Here is a 17,928-nt window from a genome sequence, read left to right as displayed (position 1 = left end):
ACAATCCACTGCACCAGATCCTGCGGGGTGAACGATAGTGTGGAGTGGAAAGGTGTGCCACTCCTCAGGGCTTGTGTTGCCAGGAAGGGTGAGCCCCACCTGCAAAGGTGGTTCCTGTCCTCTGAACAGCCTCCAGAGCACAAGAAACTGCCCTACATGTGCACATCAGGGGTCACCCCAAATACAGGGGTGTTTACACTCTAGACCAGAGACCTCCATAGTTGGTGGAAGGTTAGAAAGAAGATTTTGGACAATTCTTTCTTTCACATCTCACTTTGGTTTTGCCCCAGAAGTAGGTGGTTGACAGAATGCTAAAATGATGGGGTAGTGCATTGAATACAATAAAAAGGCCTTCAGAAACATGTGCACAATTAGGTTTAAAAACAGTACTTGCTTTCATCCATGTTTCCATTTGTAGTTGATTTGGCTGCTGCTTCTCTTGTTTCACCAAATCCCGGGTCATGGGGAATTTTGGAAAACTCTTGCAGCAGAATTTCATCTTAAGTGAAGTAAACAAAGACGGGTTAATATCAGCGATGCAGGATTGATACACTGTGCTCTGTAAGGACCTAAGGAAGCGTATTAATACAGTGAATAAATGATAGAGGCTCAACGGATATGTGACTTTATATTCTAAAACACCTTGTCTCAGGGAACACAACAGAGAACCCCTGAGGGAGCAGGAGAGCAGTGGGATGCTGACCCCAAATTCTCATAAAAAGACCAGACTTAATGGTCTGACTGAGACTAGAAGGATCCCGGTGGTCATGGCCCCCAGACCTCCTGTTGGCCCAAGACTGGAACCATTCCTAAAGCCAACTCTTCAGACAGGGATTGGACTGGACAATGGGTTGGAGAGGGATGCTGATGAGGAGTGAGCTTTTTGGATCAGGTGGACACTTGAGACTATGTCGGCATCTCCTGTCTGGAGGGGAGATGAGAGGGTGGAGGGGGTTAGAAGCTGGCGAAATGGACATGAAAGGAGAGAGTGGAGGGAGGGAGCAGGCTGTCTCATTAGGGGGAGAGTAATTGGGAGTGTGTAGTAAGGTGTATATGGGTTTTTGTGTGAGAGACTGACTTGATCTGTAAACTTTCACTTAAAGCACAATAAAAGAAAAAAATTTTTTTTAATTCCAAAAAAAAAAAAAAGAATGAACAAATCTGTCTCAGAAGAAGTACAACCAGAATGCTCCTTAAAAGCAAGGGTGGCGAGACTATGTCTCACATACTTTGGATTATCATGGAGGGATCAGTCCCTGGAGGAGGACAACACGCTTGGTAAAGTAGAGGGTCAGTGAAAGAGAGGAAGACCCTCAGTGAGACGGACTGACACAGGGGCTGCAACGATTGGCTCAAGCGTCACAGGAATTGTGAGAATGGTGCAGAGCTGGGCAGTGTTTTGTTCTGTCGTACACAGGGTTGTTACGAGTCTGAACTGGCCCGATGGCACCTAACAACAACAATGACGTAGACTGGGAAAGAGGTTCCTGGATGGTACAAATGGTTAACATTCTTTGCTGCTAACCGAAAGATTAGAGGTTCGAGTCCACTTCGAGGTGCCTCAGAAGAAAGGCCTGGTGATGTAGTTCAAAAAAACATCAGCCGTTGAAAACCCTAAGGAGCACAGCTGACACACCAGGGGGACCGTGAGTCAGTAGGCTGGATGGCGACTGGTGTGGTACATGTCATGGATCGTCCTGTGTCCCCCCAAATATCTGTCGACTTGGCTAGGCCATAAGCTCCAGTTGTATATAATTATCCTGCATTTTGTGATCTGATATGATTTCCCTGCATTTTGTGATATTATGTAACTATCTTCAATTTTATGTGTTGTATAACCTAAAACTTCTATGAAGTTGGATTAGTGTGGGGTGTCATGTGTTGAATGGTGTCCCCCCAAAATATCTGTCGACTTGGCTAGGCCACGATTCCCTGTATTGTGTGATTATCCACCATTTTGTCATCTGATGTGATTTTCCTACTTGTTATAAATCCTGTCTCTTTGATGTTGATGAGATGGGATTATCAGCAGTTATGCTGAAGAGCTGGTACTCAATCTACAGGATTGGGTTGTGTCTTGAGCCAATCTCTTTTGAGATATAAAAGGACGAAGCAAGCAGAGAGGCAGGAAGACTGCATACCACCAAGAAAGCACCACCGGGCACAGAGCTCGTCCTTTGGATCTGGGGTTCCTGTGTGGAGAAGCTCCAAGACGAAGGGAAGACTGATGTCAAGGACCTTCCCCCAGAGCTGACAGAGACAGAGAAAGCCTTCCCCTGGAGCTGCTGCCCTGAATTTGGACTTCTAGCCTACTAAACTGTGAGAGAATAAACTTTTCTTTGTTAAAACCAAATAAAAAAAAAAATAATAAAATACCTTGTCTCCGGAAGGGGGACTCCACCTCCATGAATCGTTTCTGAGAAGCTGATTGTGCTAGACAACTCGCACAGCAGACACTGCCCACTGAAGATATGCAGCTACAAGCCTGGCCCTGAATCTCATGGTGTTTATCATCATAATGCCCTTTCTTGTCCCTGGTCAAGACTTGAAAGCTAATGTAAATTGTTCTGCTGGGTTTTGGACTTGCTTGGTGCACCTTATCCCTTTTTCCCTCCAATTTCTCCCATTTGTGATGGAACTATCTACCTTGTGTCTGTTCCACCATTGTATCTTGGAAATAGTAGTCTAGGTTTCACAGGTTCAGGTGAAGAGGGATTCTGCCCCAGGATGAAACACACCTAAAGTCTCACCCATATCTGATTCAGATGATTCAGAAGATGAGGCTTTGGACTTGGAGTTGACTTAAGACTTTCGGGGTGATGGGATGGGGTGAATGTGTTCTGCATGTGGCAAGGGCATGTAGCTGAAGTGTGGGATGTTATGGATTGAACTGTGTCCCCCCAAAATACGTGTTGTAAATCCTAACCTTTGTGCCTGCGGTTATAATCCCACGTGCGGATGGGTTTTCTTACATTAATGAGACAGGACCGATGTCGGGTGTGTCTTGAGTCAATCTCTTTTGAGATATGAAAGAGATTAAAACCAACAAACAAGCAAGAAGAGACGGGGGTAGAGAGATGCCAAGCCGCTTGAATACTGTCCAGGGCAGAAGCTCAGAAGAGACAAGGACGTTCCTCCAGAGCCCACGGGGAGAGAAAGCCTCCCCCTAGAGCCGGCACCCTGATTTCGGACTTTTAGCCTTCTAAACTGTGAGAAAATAAATTCCTGTTTGTTAAAGTCACCCAGTTGCGGTATTTCTGTTGTAGCAGCACTAGATAACTAAGACACAACCTAAACGTTTCAAATGAAGAAGTTACTTACCAAATATTTTAGCCAAATGTTTGCCTGGGTTATTTGAACTTGATTCAAATTCATTATTGTTCGAGCTCCTTTGTTGGGAATAACCTGTGGGAAGATAAACCTCAGCTGTGATTAGATCTTTCATTGAATCTGCAAATATTCTCTTAAACACACACCTATTTTGCACAGCATTTTGAGAGGCGTGCCATGTGATAGGTCTGCTCTGGGGTAAAGAGCGCTGGATTTGAGTTCCAGTCCACCCTTGAATGCCCTGTGGTCTTGGACACTCAAGTCCTGTGGGACTTGGGTTTCTCATCTGGGGACTGACTGGTGAGAAGTTGCAACCCACAGGCTGGCTGAGGATGACGGGAGATAAAATCGCCAACGTGATCTGTAAACCCAGCAGCGCCCTACGGTTCTCATCACTCCCTGCTGTCATCGATTATGAACTGCAATGAAAGACGCTGCTTCCAAGGATGGTTCTGCTCATTGCTCAGTTTCAAGGGGGAGCAAATCAGGACAGATGCACATTCTCCTGTTTTAAAGAGAAGCTTTCCTCTCCTTGAGGAATGAAGCCAACAAGGAGTGGCTTTGACCATTTTGGAAATTTGTTGCTTACTCATTTTGGAGAAGAGCTGCACTAACCCATACTAGGGGTTTATACTGGGACGGGGCTCAGAGGGCCTGAGGCTGTTCCTACTTGGTCTATTTGTAAAGTAAAGGCATTTCTGACTTTGTCATTTACTGATGAAAACACGAAGGTGCAAAGGGGAAGGGAAGGGGCCAACAATCTACCACAGGATCTCATGGATTCACTTCAAGGCTGAAGTGCCACCTCATGCGGCTCCTCCTGGATAGGAATAACGTGTAAATGACTGTAGCAACCTGGGGAGGTTTCTAGCTATACTCTCAGGCTTTTCTCAAAGACTGCTATGTCTTAGTGTCTCGGTGCACTTTCTTGATGAATGTCAAGGCCAGCCCGTTTTCTCGCCTCAGGGGAGTGGACAGGCTGACTAGGGAGGAGAAGCCTACCCCACTGAGGATGTTGGTGCGGCCACAGCACCTCCCCATCCTGAGTGTCACAGGAAGTGTCTGCAAGAATCTGAAGTTCCTGCAGAAAACCACTGACAAAGCTGGGTTTCACCTTCTTTACTGATGGACAATCTGCACCGCAACTGACTAAGGCGAGCACATGGCAGGTCTCAACTCTGCAGGAATTGGGAGGAAAAGCCTGTATGGAGTAGGACCAACGAGCTCCAGTAGGACTATTTTGATCCAATAAATGATAAACGTAGAGTTCTCCGTTAACAAGACGTTGGTGAATCATTAGGGACAGATACACTGAATGGAACTGCACTTTGCTGACAACATTGTCGTGGTGTCAGCCAAGTGAGCATAATAAGACATTGTGCGGGACAAAGCCACCAAGATTATGCAGTGACATGTTCATGTTGTATCTTAATCGTGTGGTTGATAAAATGCATTGATAAGGGTAGTTCCTTATAAAATTTGTTTACTGCTGATAGTCATGATTGCAACACGGCTCACTACCTATTCTACCCTACCTGTTGCCATCGAGTCGATTCCGACTCATAGCGACCCTATTAAGACAAGACAGAGCTGCCTTATAGCTTCCAAGGAGCAGCTGGTGGATTCAAACTGCCAACCTTTTGGTTAGCAGCTGAGCTCTTAACCACTGTGACACCAGGGCTCCAACTAATCGCTATCCTTTTTCAATCCTTCTAATACACATATTGTCCGCCTTAAAGAGTTCCCTTGATATTCTGTGTATTTGGGGGCTAACGCATATGTTTTGCATACGGGCCAGCTACTTCCTCTCTGCTCTGGCATTTGAGCAAATACAGAAGTCTGCTCTGCTTCTCAGTGCAGATGCCAGTGGGGCGGGTGATGAGGAGGGATGTAGGAAAGCTTGGCTTTCCCCAGCCCTGCCAGTGACTCAGGCTCATGGAACTATCAAGTGTGCTGAGTGGAAATGCATGCTGCTACTCTGGGCTTGAGTTGCCAGGAATGGTGAACCCCACTGGCGAAGGCGGTTCCTGTCCTCTGAACAGCCTCCAGAAAGTGAGCAACTGCCTGACACACGCATGTCGGGGGTCAGCCCAAATACGGGAATGTGTACACTTTAGACCAGAGAACTCCACTGTTGGTGGAAGGGTATAGAGAGGATTTGGGGCAATTCTTTCTTTCACATCTCAACTGGGTTTTGCCCCAGAAGTAGCTGGTTGACCGAATACCAAAATGATGGGGCTGTGCATCGAATACAATAAATAAATAGACCTTCAGAAATACAGGTTTAAAAGGAATACTCGCTTTTATTCGCGCTGCTCTTTGTAGCTGATCTGGCTGCTGTTCTTGTTTCATCATATGCTGGATCGTGTGGAACTTTGGAAAACACTTGCAGCAGAATTTTATCTCAAGAAAACAAAGGCATGTTAACACAGCGACACTCTGTAAGTGCCTGAAGAAGGCTACGAATACAGTGAATAACGACACAAACTCAACAGGTACGTGACTTCATGTTCCAAACACCTTGTCTCGGGAAGGGGAGCTCCGCCTGCATAAAGCTTTCCTGAAAGATTGCTATCGCTCTAGATAACTTGGATAGTAAACATGGCCCACTAAAGATCTACAGCTAGAAACTTGGCCCCAAATCTTATGGTATTTGGTGTCATTAACTTCCCCACCCCTCTTGTCACCGCGACCCCCCTCAGAGACTTTCCCCAGGCTGCCCCTGCGTACAAACACCCTTCTTTCCCGTTTCTACCAGAATGTCGATTCTCTTCCTTTGAGACCTTACCACGTCTCCTCGGGATGCTTTTTGCAATGTGAGTCCTAACTCAGTGACAGACAGACCAGGACCGAAAGTGTGATTTCACTGTTTACAAAAGCCTGATCTTCAGCAAGTCACTTCACCTTTTTCATCTCCTCCTTCCTCCAGTCCCAAGTAACCACGAATCTATATTTTTTTACTTTTTTTTTTTTATGGCGATAAAATAAGAATAACAAAGTTTGCCATTTTTTGTGTACTATTCAGTGGCATTAAGACAGTCAGTGTTGTGTAACTATCACCGCTATCATCTCCAGATCCTTCTGCCATCCCAAACAGAAACTCTACGGCCATTAAACAATAACCCCCTATTTCCCTCTCCCGCAGGCCCTGGTAATCTCTGTTCCACTTTGTCTCTGTGAATTCGCCTATTCTCAGTCCTCATGTAAGTACAACCATACAATAGTCATCCTTTCGTGACTGGCTTATTTTACTCAGCATAATGTTTCCAAGGTTCACCCAAGTTTTTAGAATGTTTCAGAATTTCATTCTTTTTTATGGCTGAATAATATTCCATGGTACGTATATACCACATTTTGTTTATTCATTCATCTGTTCATGAACATTTGGGTTGTTTCTGCCTTTTGGCTATGGTGAATAATGCTGCCACGAACATTGGTGCACAAGTGTCTGGGTTCCTTCTTTTAAGACTTTTGGGTGTATACCTAGGAGTGGAATTGCTGGGTCACGTGGTGATTCTATGTTTAACTTTCTGAGGCACAACTGTACTGTCTTCCACAGCGGCTTCAGCATTTTACATTCATACCAGAGAATGTGACTTTTTTTGGAAATGGGTTCTTTCTTTTGAAGATGTTACCAGTTAAGTTAATAAGGTCGTCTTGGAGTGTGGCACGTTCTAATTTCTTCTGAGTGGTGTCTCATAAAAAGGGGAAAACAGGCACAGAAACAGAGTTACACAGGGGAAAACAATGTGAAGACACATCTACACATCAAGGAATGCCAGGAAAACCTGGGGCTTCCAGAAGCTCAAAGAGACTAGGAAGGATTTTCCCCTAGAGCAGACAGGGAGAGTATGGCCCTGCTGATGCCCCAGAACTGTGAGACAATAAATTTCTGTTTTCTAAAGCCACCCACTTTGTGGCATTTTGTTATGGCAGCCCTGGGAAACTAAGACAACAAGGGTTCCAGTTTCTCCAAACCCTCACCGTTTGTCATTTTTTGGTTTTTTGATAATTCCCATCCTAGTGGGGGAAACCCCGGTGGCGCAGTGGTTAAGTGCCATGGCTGCAAACCAAAGGGTGGGCAGTTCAAATCCGTCAGGCGCTCCTTGGTAACTCTATGGGGAAGTTCTACTCTGTCCTATAGGGTCGCTATGAGTCAATCGACTCAACGGCACTGAGTTTGGTTTTATCGCTTTTATCCTAGTGGGTGTGAGGTGGTATCTCATTGTGGTTTAGATTTGCACTTCCCTAGTGATTAATGGGTTTTTTTTTTCAGTGAGTAATGAGCTTGAACATCTTTTCTTGTGCTTATGCCCATTTGTATGTCTTCTTCGGAGAAATATCTACTCAGGTTCTCAACCCATTTTTAATTGGGTTGTTTGTATTGTTGAATTATGAGTCTGGTATACCTTCTGGATTTTAATCCCTTATCAGATATATGATTTGCGAATATTTTCTCCAATTCTGTGAGTTGTATTTTCACTTTCTTGATAGTGTCCTTTGATGCACAAAAAAGTTTTTAATTTTGATGAAGACAAATGTGTCTATTTTTTCTATTATTGATCGTGCTTTTAGTGTCACATCTAAGAACCCATTACAACTGCCAAGGTCATGACGCTTTTCCTCCAAGTTTTCTTCTAAATGTTTTATAGTTTTAACTCTTAGATTCAGGTCTTTGATCCATTTTGAGCTAGTTTTGTATAAGGTAAACGTCCAGCTTCATTCTTTTGTGGAAATCCAGTTTTCCCACACCATTTTTTGAAAAGATTGTCCTTTCTCCATTGAATAGTTTTAGAACCTTTGTTGAAAATCAGTTGGCAATATATATGAGAATTTATTTCTGGGATCTCTATATTATTCACTGGCCTATATGTTTATTCTTATGGCAATACCACACTGTTTTGATTACTATGGCATTACAGTATGTTTTTCATTAGGAAGTGTGAGTCTTCTTTTTCAAGACTGTTTTTGGCTTTGGGGCTCCTTACAATTCCATATGAATTTGAGGATCATCTTTTCCATTTCTGCAAAAAAAGAGACTGGTGGGATTTTGATAAGGATTGCATTGAATCTGTAGATTGCTTTGGGCAGTATTGACATCTTAACAGTATTAAACATGAACACTAGATGTCTTTCCATTTATTTCATTTCTTTCAGCAATGTTTTATAATTTTCAGTGGTTAAATTTATTCCTAGATATTTTGTTATTTCAGATGCTATTGTATTTCTTGATTTCCTTTTCATCTTGTTTTTGCTGGCATATAAAAACAACCGATTTTTGTGTTTATCCTGTCCCCCACAACTTTGGTGAATTCATTTATTAGCTCTAGGCACTTTCTCATGGATTCTTTGAGATTTGCTATACAGAGAATCATGTCATTTATGAATATAGTTTTTTTTTTCTTTAATTTCGTCATTTCCTATTTGGATGCCTTTTATTCCTTTTTCTTGCCTAATTGCTCTGGCTAGAAATTCCAGTACAATGTTTAATAGCAGTGGTGAAAGCAGGCATCCTTGTTTTGTTGGCTAGTCGATTTTTATAGCCAATTACTGTGCAAAGGAACAGGTAAAAGTTCCTAAACATTAAAGGCCCGTGTAGATTGGGGTAGAGTATAGGACTGTGTATCATTTCTACAACAAGCTTGTACTGAGCGCTAGCTCTTTACAGAAACTGTGCTTGTTGCTGGAGGCTCAAGGAGGATGAAGGCCCAATGCCTGGTCTGTGTCCCTGAGCCACCCAGACACGTGGAAGGGCAGAACTAGACACAGACATGACCATACAGCTGCAATGGAGCAAGAAATCAAGGGCTGTGTCTTAGTCATCTAGTGCTACTATAACAGAAATAGCACAAGTGGATGGCTTGAACAAAGAAAAATTTATTTTCTCACAGTCTAGTAGGTTACAAGTCCAAATTCAGGGCATTGGGTCCAGGGGAAGGCTTTTCTCTCTGTCAGCTCTGGAAAGGACTTGGTTTATAACTCCTGACCCATATCACAGGCACCAGACAAGAGGGATTGCACTGGAATTTGGACCATTCCTCTGACCAGATGACTGTGAGTCCCAGCCTTCACTCCCGGTCTCAGCTTTCTGCTAAAGAGGACTTCCCCGGACCTTAGTTTTTCTCAAATGTTAAGTGAGGGTCTTAGGAGCCCTGGTGGCACAGTGATTAAGAACTTAGCTGTTAACCAAAAGGTTGGTAGTTCAGACCTACCAGCCACTCTGTGGGAGAAAGATGTGGCAGTCTGCTTCTGTAAACATTTACAGCCTTGGAAACCCTACGGGGCAGTTCTACTCTGTCCTATAGCGTCGCTATGAGTCAGAATCGACTTGACAGCAATAGGCCTGGCTTTCTGGTTCTAGATTAGATCAATATGGTTCCCAACTCTGGCATCACCTGGAGGGCTCAGAAACCACTAATGCAAAAACCTCACCCCGGATCTTGAGTCTACGGGAGCTGGCCCAGAGTGTCTGTAACAATCTCCTACGGATTCTCATGCTCAATTACAGCTGAGAACCATGAGAGAAGGCTATCTCAGCCTAGGAGCCTCGCCATTTCCAACACGCACAGAAATCTCCCCGGGACCTTGGCGGAGACAAATGTGACTTGGTGGGTTGGAGCTGGGGCGGACACTGTAGTTCTAACAAGCTCCCAGATGAAGCTCAGGCTGCTGGCACATGGACCACTCTTCAAGAAGTAAGGCCCCTTCCAAGTGTTTATAATCTGTGGTTTTCTTCATTTCTTGGGGGTTTGACACTTAGGGGAACCAACTCCAGCCTCAAGGCAAAGCATGTTCCCTCCCTTCAAAGCAGCAGGAACAGGGTATCTGGGACACAACCGTGGACAAGCAACTCCTTTCAAATACAACGTTAATGTTTCACATAAGGAGGTTACTTACCAAATATTTTAGGCAAATCTTCATCTAGGTTTTTTGATCTTGACACAAATTCATTATTTGAATCTATGGAGAAAGTAAACCTCAGCTGTGATTAAACCTTTCACTGGATCTGCAAGTATTCTCTTGAACACACACCTATGCTGCACACCATTTTGAGAGGCGTGCCATGTGATAGGTCTGCTCCGGGGGAAAGAGAGCTGGATTTGAGTTCCAGTCCACCCTCGAGTGCCCTGTGGTCTTGGACACTCAAGTCCTGTGGGACCTGACTGGCGGGAAGTTACAACCCACAGGTTGGCTGAGGACGAGGGGAGATAAAATCGCCAATGTGATCTGTAAACCCAGCAGCGCCCTATGGTTCTCATCACTCCCTGCTGTCATCGATTATGAACTGCAATGAAAGACGCTGCTTCCAAGGATGGTTCTGCTCATTGCTCAGTTTCGAGGGGAGCAAATCAGGACAGACGCACATTCTCCTGTTTTAAAGAGAAGCTTTCCTCTCCTTGAGGAATGACGCCAACAAGGAGTGGCTTTGACTATTTTGGAAATATGTTGCTTTTTTATTTTGGAGAAGAGGGAAATGTGCTATCTCCTACTCAACACCTGTCCACAGCAAAGGTCTAAATTAGGAGGGGGATCAAAGGGCCTGAGAGAAGGATAAACCTAATAATGGAAAAAGATGGATGGTAACAGCTGAACAACTCTGTGGATATATTAAAAAACATTGGGTCATACACTTTAAGTACATTGTGCGATCTGTGATTTGTTTCTCAATAAAGATATTATTAAAAACAAAAAAAAAAAAGACAGCAACCAAATTCTGCATGTGGACCTCGCTTGAATTCTCATTTCAACAAACCAATTAAAAACAGACATATTTTAGGCAATTGCAAAAATTTCAATATGGACTGGGTACTAGATGGTATTAAGGATTACTGCTAATTTTTTTAGTGTGAAAATGGCATTGTGGATATGTGAAAGAAAAAGTCAATCTGTTAGAGATAGAAAACTAAAATATTTTCATGAAATGACATGATGATTGGGAATGTTTCAAAACACTAACAGTCAAGAATCTATCTTAAAAACAGTTACGTCAGTTCCTCAGAATTGTCTACATACAGTTACCATGTTGTTGTTGTTGTTGTTATCAGGTGCCATCAAGTCAGTTTGAACTCATAGCCTCCCTACGCACCACAGAACAAAACACTGCCCAGCCTTGCGCCATACTCACAATTGTTATGCTTGAGCCCAGTTGCAGCCTCTGTGTCAATCCATCTTGCTGAGGGTCTTCCTCTTTTTCCCTGACCCTGTACTGTATGAAGCATGATGTCCTTCTCCAGGGACTGATCCCTCCTGACAACATGTCCAAAATATGTAAGACGAACTCTCGCCATCCTTGCTTCTAAGGAGCATTCTGGTTGTATTTCTTCCAAGACAGATTTGTTCATTCTTTTGGCAGTCCATGGGATATTCAATATTCTTCATCAACACCACAATTCCAAGGCGTCAATTCTTCTTCGGTCTTTCTTATTCATTGTCCAGCTTTCACATGCATATCATGCGATTGAAAATACCATGGATTGAGTCAGGCGCACCTTAGTCTTCAAGGTGACATCTTTGCTCTTCAACACTTTAAGAGGTGATTTGCAGCAGATTTGCCCAAAGCAATGCATCTGTTGATCTCTTGACTGTTGCTTCCATGGCTGTTGATTGTGGATCCAAGTAACATGAAATCCTTGACAACTTTGATCTTTTCTCCGTTTATCATGATGTTGCTCATTGGTCCAGTTGTGAGGATTTTTGTTTTCTTTATGTTGAGGTGCAATCCATACTGAAGGCTGTGGACTTTGATGTTCATTAGTAAGTGCTTCAAGTCCTTTTCACTTTCACCAAGCAAGGTTGTGTCATCTGCATGTTGCAGGTTGTTAATGAGTCTTCCTCCAATCCTGATGCCCCGTTCTTCATATAGTCCAGCTTCTCGTATTATTTGCTCAGCATACAGATTGAATAGGTATGGTGAAAGAATACAATCCTGACTCACACCTTTCCTGACTTTAAACCAATCACTATCCCCTTGTTCTGTCTGAACAACTGCCTCTCGATCTAGGTAAAGATTCCTCATGAGCACTATTAAGTGTTCTGGAATTCCCGTTCTTCGCAATGTTATCCATAGTTTGTTATGATCCACACAGTCAAATGCCTTTGTATTGTCAATAAAACCCAGGTAAACATCCTTCTGGTATTCTCTGCTTTCAGCCACGATCCACCTGAAATCAGCAGTGATATCCCTGGTTCCACGTCCTCTTCTGAATCTGTCCTGAATTTCTGGCAGTTCCCTGCCAATACATCGCTACAGCTGCTTTTGAATGATCTTCAGCAAAATTTTGCTTGCATATTATATTGTACAATAACTTCTGCACTTGGTTGGATCACCTTTCTTGGGAATAGGCACAAACATGAATCTCTTCCAGTCGGTTGGCCAGGTAGCTGTCTTCCAAATCTCTTCGCATAGACGAGAAAGCACTTGCAGCACTGCAACTGTTTGTTGAAACATCTCAATTGATATTCCGCCAATTCCTGAAGCCTTGTTTCTCAGCAGTGCCTCCAGGGCAGCTTGGACTTCTTCTTTCAGTACCATCGGTTCCTGATCATATGCAACCTCCTGAAATGGTTGAACGTCAACCAATTTTTTTTGGTATAATGGCTCTGTGTATTCCTTCCATCTTCTTTTGACACTTTCTGCGTTGTTTAATATTTTCCCCATAGAATCCTTCACTGTTGCAACTCAAGGCTTGAATTTGTTCTTCAGTTCTTTCAGCTTGAGAAATGCTGAGCGTGTTCCTCTTTTTTAGTTTTCTATCTCCAGCTCTTCGCACATGTCGTTATAATACTTTACTCTGTCTTCTCAAGTTGCCCTTTGAAATCTTCTGTCCAGTTCTTTTACTTCATCATTTCTTCCTTTTGCTTTAGCTACTTGATGTTCAAGAACAAGTTTCAGAGTCTCTTCTGACATCCATTTTGGCCTTCTCTTTCTTTCCTGTCTTTTTAATGACCTTTTGCTTTCTTCACGTATGATGTCCTTGACGTCATTCCACAACTCATCTGGTCTTTGGTCATTAATGTTCAACGCACCAAATCTTTTTTCAAGATGGTCTCTAAATTCAGGTGGGATATACTCAAGGTCGTACTTTGGCTCTGGTGTACTTGTTCTAATTCTCTTCAGTTTCAACTGGAACTTGCATATGAACAATTGATAGTCTGTTCCACAGTTGGCCCCTGGCCTTGTTATGACTGATGATATTGAGTTTTTCCATCATCTCTTTCCACAGATGTAGTCGATTTGATTCCTGTGCATTCCATCTGGTGAGGCCTGTGTGTATAGTCGCTGTTTTTGTTGGTAAAAAAGGTATTTGCAGTGAAGAAGTTGCTGGAAATCTTGCAAAATTCTATCATGTGATCTCTGGCATCGTTTCTATCACCAAGACCGTATTTTCCAACTACCTATCCTTCTTCTTTGTTTCCAACTTACGTGTTCCATATATTACCGTATGACCCAGCAATTCCACTCCTAGGTATATGCCCAAGAGAAATGAAAACATACTGCGTTCATTGCAGCATTATTCATAATAGCCAAAAAGTAGAAAAAACTCAAATGTCCTTCAACTAATGAATGAACAAAATGTGGTACACATATACAATGGAATATCATTCAGTCATAAAAATGAATGAAGTAATGATACATGCTACCACATGGATAAACTTTGAAAACATTATACCAGTTAAAGAACCCACTCACAAAAGACCACATATTGTATGATTCCATTGACATGAGATGTCCAGAGTAGGGCTAGCTACAGAGACAGAAAGTAGATTAGTGGTTGTCAGGGGTTTGGGGAAGCAGCGTAAGGAGAGTGACCGGTAGTGGGTATGAGGTTTCTTTTTGGACTGATGAAAGCCTTCTACAGTCAGATAGTGATGATTCATAATTCTGTGACTATAAAAACCACTGAATTATATACCTTAAAAGAGTGAATTTTATAGTATATAAATTATATCTCAATGAAGCTTTAAAAAAAAAATGAGTATGGGAGCCCTAGTGGCACAGTGGTTAAGAACTTGCCTGCTAACCAAAAGGTTGGCTGTTTGAATCCACCAGCTGCTCCTTGGAAACCCTATGAGGCAGTTCTACTCTGTCCTATAAAGTCATTATGAGTTAGAATCAACTCGACAGCAACAGGTATGAGTAATGAGTGTGAGGGAATAGATAAAACAAGATTGGCCTGATTAGTAGATGGAAGCTGTTGTGTATGTTTGAAAATGTTTATGATGTAAAGTTAAAATGGATCATTCAAAAACAGCTGCAGCAGTATATCAACACGGAAGTGCCAGAAATTCAGGCCGGTTTCAGAAAAGGACGTGGAACCAGGGATATCATTGCTGATGTCAGATGGATCCTGGCCGAAAGCAGAGAATACCAGAAGGATGTTTACCTGGGTTTTATTGACTATGCAAAGGCATTCGACTGTGTGGATCATAACAAATTATGGATAACATTGCGAAGAATGGGAATTCCAGAACACTTAATTTTGCTCATGAGGAATCTTTACCTAGATCGAGAGGCAGTTGTTCAGACAGAACAAGGGGATAGTGATTGGTTTAAAGTCAGGAAAGGTGTGAGTCAGGATTGTATTCTTTCACCATACCTATTCAATCTGTATGCTGAGCAAATAATACGAGAAGCTGGACTATATGAAGAACGGGGCATCAGGATTGGAGGAAGACTCATTAACAACCTGCAACATGCAGATGACACAACCTTGCTTGGTGAAAGTGAAAAGGACTTGAAGCACTTACTAATGAACATCAAAGACCACAGCCCTCAGTATGGATTGCACCTCAACATAAAGAAAACAAAAATCCTCACAACTGGACCAATGAGCAACATCATGATAAACGGAGAAAAGATCGAAGTTGTCAAGGATTTCATGTTACTTGGATCCACAATCAACAGCCATGGAAGCAGCAGTCAAGAAATCAAAAGACGCATTGCATTGGGTAAATCTGCTGCAAAGGACCTCCTTAAAGTGTTGAAGAGCAAAGATGTCACCTTGAAGACTAAGGTGTGCCTGACCCAATCCATGGTATTTTCACTTGCATCATATGCATGTGAAAGTTGGACAATGAATAAGGAAGACTGAGGAAGAATTGACGCCTTGGGATTGTGGTGTTGGCGAAGAATATTGAATATACCATGGACTGCCAAATGAACGAACAAATTTGTCTTAGAAGAAGTACAACCAGAATGCTCCTTAGAAGCAAGGATGGCGAGACTGCATCTTACATACTTTGGACATGTTGTCAGGAGGGATCAGTCCCTGGAGAAGGACATCATGCTTGGCAGAATACAGGGTCAGCGGAAAAGAGGAAGACCCTCAACGTGGTGGATTGACACAGTGGCTGCAACAATGAGCTCAAGCATAACAACGATTTTAAGGATGGCGCAGGACCAGGCAGTGTTTCGTTCTGTTGTGCATAGGGTCGCTATGAGTCAGAACCAACTTCGACGGCACCTAACACCAACAACAACATACTACCCTTTGTGGAGCTCTGGATTTTAGAAAGTAAGGAAAACTTCTCCAGTGAAAAATCCCTAATGATAAATTGGGTGAGGTAAAGAAAGTAGGGGTGGGGTGAAACCTTGTGTTCACTGTAGCAGAACCTGTGGGAGGTGGACCCCACCCCTGCCGGGTTAGGCTCACAGGGGGCCTCACATCAGGATACCTGTGACTGTACCTTCGATTAGGTAGAGAGGATAGATTTCAGTACCTTGTGAACAAACAAGGAAGACAACAAAGAAAAGGGTCACTGTTCCTCTCATCTTTGCCATACTCTGTACACCATCCAGAAGAGGCCAATCTCCTGAAGATCCTTCAGACCTAACAGTCTTGGGCTGCAAGATTCTTTGGAACCCCCAGGGTCTGTGAAGTCATACTAGTGAGTGAGGTGGGGGCTTGTCTTACAGTGGGAAGGTGGGGTCTGGTGTCTCTGGACAGGGAAGGAAGGGGGATGCTGGTGGCCCTGACAAAACAGAGAACCTCCTTTGGCTGTCTCATGGCTTCCTCAATTCTGCATACACTGAAGCCTGAACATGCTAGGACAGGAATCGAGACTCTAAGCTGCAAGTGACAGAAACCCAACCAAATCAGCTTAAGTAAACTGGAAGTAGCGAGACTAGAAACCTCTCAGAATCAATCAAGACCTCACATTAATAAAGTAGTTATTTATTAGATAAAATTATACCACAAATATTATAAATTTGTAGGTTTATTTTGTTACTTATGTACCATTATTTTCCATGTTACATTTTTATCAGTATTAAGCTATTTTTAAGGAAAAAGTATTTATATTTTAGTACTTTCAACTGGACTTTTTTTTCTTGTTATTTTCATTTTACATTGGGCCCCACAATTTAGGTAGTTTGCCTGCCTTTTAGCCTCATGTTTACCTACTATATGCAGAGGCTGGGATGGAAGAGATTATTTGGGACCAAAAAGTTACACAAAAAAATTATATTTTAGAATTCTGGGTAGCTCAGGTAATGGTGGAAGAATAAATCTTATTTTCCTAAAATATTCAATAAAAAACAAACAAAAGAACAGTTGAAACAACACAAAAGCCACACCCTCAGCCTAACCAGAAGACAGAAAACATTCAATTTCAAATAAATTACCAGTTAATGGAAAAATAAACAGTAACCCATTCAATTGCCCTATCTCACAGTTCTACGCAACCACCTGAGCAGGAGTTACAAGACCATGTCGAGAAGGGCCACACAAAAGCGATCCATCGCACTATACCAGGTACCATCTCTCACTTCTCTGGAAAAGCAGCAGGCCTGTGGTGGTCTAAAATCACCACCAGAAAGTGAAAATACCGAAAGGTGTCCTGGTAGATGAGAAGGAATACCCCGAGGTGGGAAAGGACTGGTCGTTTCTGCAGACCTGGAAGAAAATGGACGAGGCTGCGATAGAGCAGGGGTCCTCCACTGGCTGGGGCAAGTGGGCTGGGCCATGGGGTGGAGATGAGGTCTTTAAGAGCCTTTTACAGGGGAGATGTCACCTGATGCTGAGGGTTAACAGAAACCAACAGAATGGGGGCTATCTTCAGACTCAAGATGCGCAACCACCTAACTTTCGATCCCTACCACCCACGCTTGCAACCTCCCCTGTCTTATTTCAGCAGCATCCTTCCTTCCATTTGCCTGGGCCAAAATCCAGGGCTCCACCCTAGATGTCTCTTTCTCTCTGCCCGTATCCAATCCATAAGCAAATTCTTCTACTTTTATTCTCACACACTTTACAAAACCTGGCTACTTCCTCACCCCATGGCCACAACACAGACCAGCACAAAGTCACCGTGAAGTTCCTCACCCCACTGTTGAACTTCAATGTGCCCGTTAGCAGAACCTTTACCATCTCCTCTCCCACGTACTCCTTCCCTTCCCTCTGTCTCCTTAGATCACCCGAGGTAGAGGATGGGGACTGCTTTGCAACACAAGTGCAGCACAGGCCCAGGGCAGATTAACCAGTAAGCAAGTTTCGCCTAGGCTTACAGTAAGCAAGGTATGCATGGGCTTAATTGTGCTTATTTACTAATCTGTAGTACACAGTTCACACAGTTTCACACCCTCAGGCCACAGCGTGG

General features: G+C 43.1%; 2 long non-coding RNA genes across 3 annotated transcripts; one reads left to right on the top strand and one right to left on the bottom strand.

Annotated features, from left to right (window-relative positions):
• Nucleotides 1-327: 327 nt before the first annotated feature.
• LOC135227762 (uncharacterized) lies at nucleotides 328-11,869 on the bottom strand. The gene is made up of 3 exons (XR_010317886.1): nucleotides 10,228-11,869; nucleotides 3,322-5,733; nucleotides 328-499 (listed from the first exon to the last, which is right to left on the bottom strand). It is a non-coding gene; the product is annotated as an uncharacterized LOC135227762 (long non-coding RNA).
• LOC111748587 (uncharacterized) lies at nucleotides 4,027-17,840 on the top strand. 2 transcript variants are annotated; one of them, XR_002784252.2, is made up of 3 exons: nucleotides 4,027-5,825; nucleotides 6,476-6,533; nucleotides 17,005-17,840. It is a non-coding gene; the product is annotated as an uncharacterized LOC111748587 (long non-coding RNA). The 2 variants fall into 2 exon arrangements; XR_002784254.2 differs by lacking the exon at nucleotides 17,005-17,840 and adding an exon at nucleotides 9,329-11,865.
• The last annotated feature ends 88 nt before the right edge of the window (nucleotides 17,841-17,928 follow it).

This window comes from Loxodonta africana, chromosome 15 (assembly GCF_030014295.1).
Source record: "Loxodonta africana isolate mLoxAfr1 chromosome 15, mLoxAfr1.hap2, whole genome shotgun sequence".
Lineage (NCBI taxonomy): Eukaryota > Metazoa > Chordata > Mammalia > Proboscidea > Elephantidae > Loxodonta > Loxodonta africana.
This window is presented reverse-complemented; position numbering and strand designations above follow the sequence as displayed.